Genomic DNA, 8,288 nt, shown 5'->3' with positions numbered 1-8,288 from the left:
TTCACATGTGATGTTTGTGGACGAAGCCCCGCCTCCTCCTTTGACCCACACAGTAATTAAGCCCTGGCAAAGCTTTTAAGCTGCACTAATTAACCACAGATTTTTCCTGTGCACATTCCTGCTTTAACTATGAATCTTTTCTTCCCCTATTCTGACAGAAACCTCTTCAGTGAGATCACCACACACAATTCTAGGTTTACAGTTTTTTTTATCCTGAAAAACAGACCAGGAAAACTTTGAAGTCTGCCAAACAAACTGACAAAAATAACTGAGGGGTGCTGAACTTTTGTGACAGTCTATGGTTTCCTTCTTGCAAATACATGAATTACATAATGGTTATTTGCTGTGTTCTGGCAGCACAAAGCTTTCCTATAAAAATGTTATATCCAACCAGACTCTATCCCTGGTTGCAACCATAATTTTTTGAATATCACCCTGACAATATTGATGAAATATTACCAAATTGAATGCACTGATTTAATGATTCAACAGCACAAGGCAAGTTATAACTTCATCTAGCTGGAATGGTTCACCAAATGCTACGCAGATATTGATCTTATTCACGAGCACCACGGTGCACTACTTCTGAGGCAAAATGCTTTGATTCTATTTATAATCATGTAACATGAGTTTACATTTTGCCTGCAGTGCACTGTTTCAGAGCAGGAACCTATCAAACAATGTGGGGGACTCTGCAATCGATGGTGCAGCTTGGCTCTATACAGAGGAAATGGAATTAAATGTTCCAAATTATAGGCTAATTACAAACTTTGCCCCACTTATCAATAGGAAGTACATGGCTAAGCTCTTACAGTAAAAAAAATGGTTGGTTATCTACTTGTGGTGGCACAATAATTGACATTTTAAATGGGAATGGACTGTACTCTAAATTTAGCCCTTTTAGTTAAGAACAGAGCAAAATAATTCCAGGTACATATTCGCAGATGACTGGAAGTAAGAGGATGTGAGATAAGCAACCGAAGAGGTCAGAGGTGCGTTTGGGTAGGGTCAGTGAACTCGTGAACTTGGAAGTGGCCGAATGAATATTTGGGCGGCTCGAGCAATGGAACATAGTTACGGTCCACAGCTTAATTGTAAGCGTCCTGTGCTGTATTAGAGCGGTCCTATCTTGTTCTTGAGCGGTCCTATGCTGTATTAGAGCGGTCCTATCTTGTTCTTGAGCGGTCCTATGCTGTATTAGAGCGGTCCTATCTTGTTCTTGAGCAGTCCTATACTGTATTAGAGTGGTCCTACTTTGTGCTCGAGCGGTCCTGTGCTGTATTAGAGCGGTTCTCTGCTGTATTAGAGCGGTCCTGTGCTGTATTAGAGCGGTCCTGTGCTGTATTAGAGCGGTCCTGTGCTGTATTAGAGCGGTCCTGTGCTGTATTAGAGCGGTCCTGTGCTGTATTAGAGCGGTCCTGTGCTGTATTAGAGCGGTCCTGTGCTGTATTAGAGCGTCCTGTGCTGTATTAGAGGGTCCTATGCTGTATTAGAGCGGTCCTGTGCTTGCTATTAGAGCGGTCCTGCTGTGCTAATGGTCCTATGTTACCCGGGTATTAGAGGGCCTAGGATGTATTTGAGCGGTCCTGTGCTGTATTAGAGCAGGCCTCTGTATCCGTGGGAATCCCTGGGCTGTCCGGCCTCTTGGCATATTAGCAGCCAGCGGCTATGCTCTACCGCCATGGTGGACTGGAGCAGTGGCAGGCAGCAGTGTGGAGGACGGTGGCGTTCACAGGACCATAGGTCACCAGTTTCCTGCCAGAAGGAGGCACTAGTGAGCTAAGAGGCCAAACACACTCAAACAGAAAAGGAAGTGGGGCTCACTGCACATCAGCGGAGAATTTCCTGTTCCTTATGCAGGAGTGTCTGAAGTGGAAAAATAGGAGTACATTAAATCATAAGAAAACTGTGGTCAGCTGTGATTCTGTAGTTTAAGCAGCACAGTGAATGAACACCTTTGGATAAACTGTATAGAAGAATGAATGCAGTAATGCAGGAGAGTGAGTGAGTGTGCATGTCTGACCAGTATAGCAAAGGGGGCGTGGGGGACTGAACAGTGTACAGCATGTGATTGGTGGAACCTATGAACTGACAGACTGCCTGCATCTTCCCTAACTGTTAAACAGGTACTTCACCTAATGCAGTGGGCAAAGACTGATGCAGACAGAAGCCCATCAAACTGCTGGAATCTCAAATTCAAATCCTGGAGGGCTGTTGTGCCTGTTGGTTTTTGATGTGTTCCTGTACTTAAGTCATTGACTGAAAAATAATTCTGCAAACCTTGTTTAGAAGGTGTAAATTGGCCCCTGATTGAATCTCAAAAATCACAAAAACCAGCAGAGACTGTGGCCCTCCAGATCTGTAGTTTGAGACTTCTGCATTAGAGGGAACAGTCTTCCTCACTACATGCCAAAGGACATCTCTCAGTGCCCAGTCTGTCATGATGTTCTCCTAATCCACCTCTGTGCTATATATAGGATTCCCCCTAAATCCTCAGTAGAGCCTTAACACTCTTTGGGTACCAAGAAGAGTCCGTTTGTAAACCAGTGACTTCACATGTTCTTGTCCTCGTTATTTGTAGCCCCACACAAACCCTTTCTAGACCATGATATCCAGAATTTTACTCTATCAAAATAATTTAAAATGGTACTTATTCTGAGGGGCTATGCCTACTGCTACATATTGGGGCTAATACTGCATAGTGAAACAGCACAAAATGCCTGTTGAAAATATGATGACATTCTGCCGTAAAAGATTTGTGTAGTTTTTCTGAATAAGGTTCACTGTGCAGCATTGGGACAACTAAATTATAGGATTAGCTACTTTCACCTCAGTCACAGGGTTATGGGGCAAAGCAGTTCAGGAACCTATGAACCGGAAGCAACCAGATTTAATCCTGTGCACAGAATCATATTTAACATGTGTTTGGAGCTCGGAAACACAGGCAGCAGTTCATGATGTAGTGTTCATAGAGGGCAGTACCTAAGACCAGAATTCAAGAGAAAGTATTTCCCAAGGGGAACGTGTATTATTATACTGACTCAAATGGCTGACATTCCAGAAACAAGTGTATATTTCATGTTTTAAGCTCGTTGGAGGAGTCTTGCAATGAAAGAGATGATAAAGTGCCTCTATCAGAGTTAAAATGTTTTACGACGTAGTTTATTCTAAATACCAGGAGAACAAACGTGGTAATACTAATGCACCTCCTAATTAGTTCTAATTTATTACAGTGCGCGCAGAATAGATTTTACTGTAGTTCACCGGACCACATCTTCCCAAGCATTTCGTTTTTATAAGAGAAAAACTATTTGCTATTTGTTTAATAGTTCGTTCTCGTTTATCACAAAGAGAGGAGAGGAATAAAACACTTACCGAAGCCTTGCACCTTCCATGCGTTATTAGCCACTGCAGACAGGCCAGGTTACCGGTTGCGGCCGCGTCGTGCGCTGGGGTCGCGCCATTCCTGGCAAGACAGTTGCCGGGTAGCCCAGCTTCTTCCACCAGGTAGCGCAGGCAGGTGAGTTTGCCGGACCGGGCAGCGTGATGCACGGGAGAGGCTCCGAGAGGGTCCTTTACATCTTTGTGAAGTACTTTCTCAGCAAAGAGCACTTTCAGAGTCTGAATATCCCCCTGCCGTGCGGCGAGAAAGGCCTTCTCCACCACCATGCTATCTGTTGGTCACTTACTCCCGAAATATATATTACACGGCTCCATCAAAAACAATTGCCACATATTATTATGCAAATCTAGTTTCGTTTATAGCCTAAATGTCCTGTAGATCTTGTTATTAGAATTGGATTTTATCTATGCGCACAAGCTACTTCTCTCCATATTCTACATACTGAATGATAAATTATCGTCGCACGTGTTGACTAATAGCATAAACATAGCAAATCTATAAGTTGAATAATCGAAGCGGAGATAGACATTATTTTATTTTTGGAGAGATTATACTGTAGCAGCCTGTCCATGGACACTTGTTGAAACGCTTCTATATAGAAAACTAAATGGCGTCTGTAAACTGCTGTCAATGACCGAATCGAATGCGTTAAAGGTAAACAGTTAATGGGATGCTGCGCGAGGCCCTTTTTCATATAGCTACGCGGTGCTGTGTGTAGTCCCCTTGCAGAATTAGGTTTCGTCTGACAGCACAAACTTGCTGACCCCAGAACACTCATTACAATAGGCTACTCCACTATCTGAAACAAGTCGTCCACTTACTTCATCTTAATGCACGTACTTCATGCATTATTTTCATTGTTCCTAGAGTTCTCCTGCCATGAACCCGCATTCTCTATCCGCCAACCATGGCTGCGTACGATGCCTGAACGGACTGGGCCACTTGTTGAATAATCCATAAAGAGGAGGATGATCACTTCTTCTCTGAGACATTTGGCCGCTTGCAGCACGTTGCAGTCTTAAAGGGACAGCGCCTTATATCAGCTTGCACTTTCTCCTTTCCTAGTGCACGCACAGTGTAGTGCATAAGGACAGTTTACAGCAGCCATTCGATATGCAGATCTAGTTCTGGTATATGTCTTTAAGTTCCTGAATACATTTAATTGGAATCATAAACCTATGAAGCTGTAAAGTGTTTTGTGTTTAAAGAATAATTATGCGGTTGGTATTCTTTCAGGAAGTATAAATACAGCCGAAATACTTGAACACAGTGACCACAACATCCACTGCTAATACGTACCTTAGTAGGCAATGGTTATTTTAATTAATGCTGTGCTATACCAGTTAAACAACAATAACATTCCTCCTGCATGGCTGACTTTATGTATACTGTATGACTATGACTGTCACTGAGAGGCTGTGACAGTTAGCCACAGTTACTAGCTGTATTCAACCAGTGGGAACCCTGGTATTTTTAATACTTGTTGGACAGTGGAAGTAAAAAGTTCGATAGATGCTTCAGACGGCATCATAGCACATTTAAGAAATGAAATTGTAAATGGCAAATAAAGAGGAAGGGCAAAATCTTGGTATTTTGATCAAAAGGTTTGTCCATGAAATTGGTAAACTATAATGGCAGTCGGTGCTGTGCTTGTAACACCTTTGGATAATTTATCCCTAATCCATAAATTTGACGCAAAGCGGAACACAGGTACTCTACACAAATGCAGTATGGCAAGATCAGCAAAGGCTCACATCAAGTTTCGATTGTCAAAACCATGGACAGATGTTGGTGGAAGCCATTCACAAACGGTCTTTATCTCAGACTGGTGCCTCTGGTAGTCTTGCTGTATGTAACCACGCCAACGGCAGACTAAAGCCCAGATTTAAATCGGCTTTTTATGAACAGTTTATGATAATTGCCACAGAGTTTAGCAGTACCTGGGTGAGAGTTGAAGTTGGAACTGTAGTGGTCATAGTTTTTAATGTCCAGATTTTTACGGAACTGTCCCAGATGCACACATTTCAAAGCTCCTGGCAGTTATTTATTAGTCTAGAATGCACACACACTTGCACCCGCACACACATACACACAATGTTGTTCTAAGGAACAAGAAACATAGGAGACACACAGAGATGCCAGAACAGTGCTGCAGTAACATCATTGTATGTAAATGCACACTTGTTTAGGTATTTGTTAAAATATTCACCACAGGCAACTTCTGGCAACCATTCACCTGCCAGCTGTCTGTTAATAAGGAGGCAACAGCACCACCAGCCACAGAGCCCCCACACAGAGGGAACGATTCAGTCTCCCTCACCGCGTTGAAGGGGGGGGGGGGGGAGATTGAAATACAGGCACAAAGAATGTATATCCTTACAGCACGTGGCCATTGCAACACAGCCGGATTTAAACTCGCTCTCAACACGTTCGACAAACAAAAAATCTTTTTTTTTTTTTTTTGTCAAATTGTCAACCTAAATTAATTGATCAGAAATTCAGTTCCTCCTAAATGCCAAAATGCCTAGTAGGTTAGAATCTTGTGACCAAGTTAGCCCGGCTTTCCCGTGAACACATTGTGTTTGTTGCAGTTATGTAGCATGTGCACTCACCGCATGTCATCACAGATCATAGTGACTAACAGTATGCAGTCACAAGCAGGGCGTCATCACACTCGCTGTTGTGAAATACTTTTTATAGCTTCCCGTTCCTGTGCCAGTGCTACAGTATTGACTGTTGGAACACACTGAATGACGTGGGAAAATACTCATTTTTACCATAAAGTTCTGTGTCTGTGTATGCTCTGTTAAGTCTTATTCTTTACATTGTTTGTAAGCGCTTGGAAAAAAAAACAGGTAATTAAAATAAAAAGAACAGAATGAGAAATGAAAGAGAATAGACATTGTACTGTTTATTCAGTTTCTGTAATCCAAACCTTTCTGTAGTTTCCCCACCATGAGTCCAGAGAGACAGCGGTATTGAAGGGGTCAGTAACATAAGAGTACCTGCTTTGTACAAAAATCTGGGTGTTCTCTTTCTCCAGTGGTAACATGTCATGCAGAAATCTTAGCCACCTATTAACTGTTGGAGGATTCTCATAGGTCCAGAGCAAAGTATGATGATTTTCCTGATGCAGTTCCTGGGTAAACAACTCATTATTCTCAAACCTTTAAAACCACTGGGACCAGATTAAATCAGATACAGTCCCAAGGAGTTGTAAGTGAGTAAATATATCGCAATATATTAAGGATGCGTGTGATAGAGAGTATGGTGCACAAAAAGCTGTCTTGATACCTGAATTGTTTGTGTAAAAAACAGATTTTTTTGTTACAAACATACCAGACAGTGGAAGAGCTGGAGTGTCTTTCTCTGTCAGATCAGGCTCAGGTAAGGCAGATCTATGGATGAATTTAGCACAGCTCTATAACTTCATTGCATGATTTTGTTAGGATACACCTTTGGCAAATATTTGATCAATGGGTTACGTCAAATGGGCCATTTCCAAAAAAGTATGGGAATTGAGCAGGACACTGAACAGACTGCAGAGCCATTAGCATGAGATATGTTTTGTTCTCTGAATCTTTATCAGTGGTCACGCTAGCTCATGGAATTCTGCATCTGGATCGCAGGGCATTTCAAAATCAGCGTTTTACTCACGTTCTGATAACTAGGCATATTTTATTAACTCACAATAATAACACAATAAGTGTATGTCATTCATAATTTTATTATGACTTTTAACAGAAGCAGGATGAAATAAGCTAGAAATAATGTTTTTGGCATTCTGATCAAAACAAATTTTTGCCACACAGACTAATGTGCCTCACAATAATAACAATCATTTAGCCTATAGAAGCAGCTGTCAATAATAATTTCATTTTGACAGATTTAACAGGAATTGGAACTGAAAAACTGTATAAATCCAAGCATTTATGAAAAACAAACATCTAACTAATGGTTTAACATTATGGCCCTATACAGTTATATGCAATAATAAGAGCAAACTAGCTAGAGCATGACATCTTGTTTTTAACTTTTAATTCAAATTAAGCGTTTTCCCTTTGAATCTTTCAATGCTACTAATGGCTGTGTAAAAATGATCGATAAATAACGCAAATGTCAGACTCCAAAAGATGATAAGCTCAAAGATACAGGAGTAAATATTATGTTGTGGTCTAAGTCTAGGTCATCGTTTATTGTAATCTTTTAAAAAAGACCTTGGCATATCTGTGTTTATAGAACACAGTGTATCATGGCTTTTTTCTGCATAAGACACAGAATCCAGAGTTAACATGACCACTGATCATTATTTTTTTATTTGTGTTGTTTACCACAGGTCAGTAATTACAAAAAATAATAACTAGAAAATAGAAAGGAAAGAAGGGCATAGTGAGAAAAAATAATTCCATTTTATATTATTTTATATGACATTCTATATTTATCTTGTAGCTCTTTAGCAAGACCTTGGTTTACCTATGGTCTGCTTGCTAAAGCTCTGCATGTGAAGCGTCTTTGTCTGACTCATGTCTGTGCGAGCTTGGCTTGTGAGCTGCAGCAGCTGGCAGAATCTCATTCTTTGGAGGAGAGCCCATTGCCTGAACTGTCCACCATCGGCAGTGGGGGTTGCAGCAGCAGCACGGATGTATCCAATTGGGCATTCAAAATTGTGAAGAAAATGTTGGCAATAGCCTACTTGGGAAGACTAGATTGATGATTTGACTTGAATTATAGTGACACCATGTGGTGAATGGTTGTAAATCATCTCTAACATGCTTGGGCCTCTTATCTGTATAACTGCAAACTTGTGATAAGTTAAATAAAGTGAATAATAATTTAATGTTTTTAATAACAAAATAAGCAATCCAGTGCTTTTATAAAGTGCTGA

The 8,288-nt window shown here is 41.0% G+C and overlaps 1 protein-coding gene across 1 annotated transcript in view; it reads left to right on the top strand.

Annotated features, from left to right (window-relative positions):
- The window catches only part of LOC135237493 (MICOS complex subunit mic25a-like), a 124,344-nt gene that overhangs the window by 15,391 nt on the left and 100,665 nt on the right, over nucleotides 1-8,288 (top strand). The gene's annotated exons all lie outside the window — the stretch shown is intronic.

Source organism: Anguilla rostrata, chromosome 13 (genome assembly GCF_018555375.3).
Source record: "Anguilla rostrata isolate EN2019 chromosome 13, ASM1855537v3, whole genome shotgun sequence".
Taxonomy (NCBI): domain Eukaryota; kingdom Metazoa; phylum Chordata; class Actinopteri; order Anguilliformes; family Anguillidae; genus Anguilla; species Anguilla rostrata.
The sequence above is the reverse complement of the archived record's forward strand: the minus strand, read 5'-3'. Positions and strand labels throughout refer to the sequence as shown.